A 2600-nucleotide genomic window follows, 5' to 3' on the forward strand; every position below is an offset into this window, starting at 1 on the left:
ATAATAGTGAACAAATAATTAATGTGAAAAGTATAATATATATATATATATATATATATATATATATATATATATATATAGAGAGAGAGAGAGAGAGAGAGAGAGAGAGAGAGAGAGAGAGAGAGAGAGAGAGAGAGAGAGAGAGAGAGATACATATATTTTACACTTGTCACGTTAAATATCTGTTCAATATTATATATATATATATATATATATATATATATATATATATATATATATATATATATATATATATATATATTCATGTGTGTGTGTGTACACGCGCACGTGTGTGTGAGTGTCCATGTTTTTTTTTTTTTTATAGTAAAGAGGAAGAGCTATTTTCGGATACATTTCACTCTTAATGAAGCAGATCAGGAAAAGTAAACATGCAATACTTAACTAATATCAGTAAACCTTTGATACATAACAAAGTGAATGTAACTTGCGTTTATTCATGCTTGTTAGAATAATCAATGGATAGGCCTACTCTAAAACCTCCGAGAGATATTAAATTAATATGCAAAAAAAAAATATATCTTCGATGAATATCGGTAATATTTTTACAAATTAGAACTCACATAAATTAAATTTACACTGGCCTCTAAATGCGAGGAACTTTGAATGTAAAAAAAAATATTTGATATAATTTCTTGATAAATTCAATGTATGCTGTAATTTAATGTTACTAACGCAGGGTAAAAATCATCTTAGTGAATTTTTACATTTTATGTATTTTGTATGTCTACAAATAAATATACAGTACGTATGTATACAGTATATATGAATAGATATACATTTATATATATATATATATATATATATATATATATATATATATATATATATATATATATATACATATATATATATATATATATATATATATATATATATATATATATATATATATATATATATATATATATATATATATATATATATATACATATACATATATATATATATATATATATATATATATATATATATATATTTTATATATATATATATATATATATATATATATATATATATATATATATATATATATATATATATCATATAGATTATAAGTTTTTCCTAAACAGTTTTTGTTTTCCTAATAACTTTCAATATTTAAGTCCTGTAAACTGTCACCAATGAATAAACAAAAGAGAAGTTGTTTGCACAGAATACGTCAAAATATATCAACCTTTAATATTCAACACCGGAACAAAACACAATGACTCATTGCAAGCAAGACAGATTGCTTAAAAAAAAAAAAATAAATAAAAAAACAGGAAGTGATGCGTCATACCCTAGAGTTGAAAAGAGCACTTGTGGAGCACAGGCAAATGCGATATCTCTTTTTCTTTTAACTTATTTCTCAACGAAATTTCTAACCTCGTTTTATCCAGTAATTTCTTGATGCCAGAATAAATCCAGAATGCGGCTTCCAGTGCGTCTTTTATTGCATCCTTTACAAGAACGTGCTTTTTATACTATCGATTTATTCATTACTTTTATAGTGATTATCATATCATGCGATAATGTTTTCTTCCTTCACACCTTCGGTAATGCTTCATTTACTGCAAAATAAAGAAGAGAAAAAGGTAGAATAAAATACTGTAATCGACAGCTCAATCTGCACTTATTTTACTTCCTATGTTCGTTGGAGGATATATAAAGGTCGGTTGCTAATAATTATTAACTATTGGCACTTCATTCTTTTCAAACAGCGGTAACCATTTAATACGGTAAGTTTAATGGGGCTAAGAGAAAATATAATTTCTCTCTCTCTCTCTCTCTCTCTCTCTCTCTCTCTCTCTCTCTCTCTCTCTCTCTCTCTCTCTCTCTCTCTCTCTCTCTCTCTTATTGAAACATAACTCCCTAATTCTGATAAAAGTTATACATAACTCTGTCTTCTCCTAATTTAAAAGATTACAATTACATAAGTTTTAAGTTGGAATCATCATCATCATCACCATCATCTCCTCCTACACCCATTGACGCAAAGGGCCTCGGTTAGATTTTGCCAGTCACCTCTACCATAAGCTTTTAATTCAATACTTCTCCATTCATCATCTCCTACTTCGCGCTTCATAGTCCTCAGCCATGTAGGCCTGGGTCTTCCAACTCTTCTAGTGCCTTGTGGAGCCCAACTGAACGTTAGAGTGTCATATGTGGATGAGATGAGGGTAGATGGAGATAGTATGCTCTTCGCACTCCCCAATAGAGATTAGTTCTAGCTGGAATACCCCAAAAAATGTTTAACCTAATTTCTAGATGTCAATTCACCTCTGTGACCCTCCTCAGTAAATGTTCCGAGTGTATACCACATGCTATGTGACCCCTGAGCTAGTTGACCTCTGGGTTTAACAGCAGGGTCACAGTAATTCCCATTTTGTTTATTAATTGACTTTAACTTGGCGTCAATTTTTCGTCAGAGAATCAAAATCAAGAATGAAATTTACCCTCCGGGAATTGCCTTTTTATCTGTATTTTCATTTTCTCATTAAAGATTTTACTCATATCTTAATCATCTATTCAGTGCCATTTTTTTTTCTTTCTTTTTTTGCATATAAGATGAAATAACACCAATGACTTTTTGTAATCTT

General features: G+C 28.8%; 1 protein-coding gene across 1 annotated transcript in view; it reads left to right on the top strand.

The window, feature by feature from the left end:
- The first annotated feature begins 1705 nt into the window (after positions 1-1705).
- Positions 1706-2600, top strand: part of LOC137649819 (uncharacterized) — a 2617-nt gene continuing 1722 nt past the window's right edge. Inside the window, exon 1 of the mRNA XM_068382770.1 lies at positions 1706-1739. The gene's annotated coding sequence lies outside the window, so the exon portion shown is untranslated. The remainder of the gene's footprint in view (positions 1740-2600) is intronic.

The sequence above is a fragment of the Palaemon carinicauda genome, chromosome 11 (genome assembly GCF_036898095.1).
Source record: "Palaemon carinicauda isolate YSFRI2023 chromosome 11, ASM3689809v2, whole genome shotgun sequence".
NCBI lineage: Eukaryota > Metazoa > Arthropoda > Malacostraca > Decapoda > Palaemonidae > Palaemon > Palaemon carinicauda.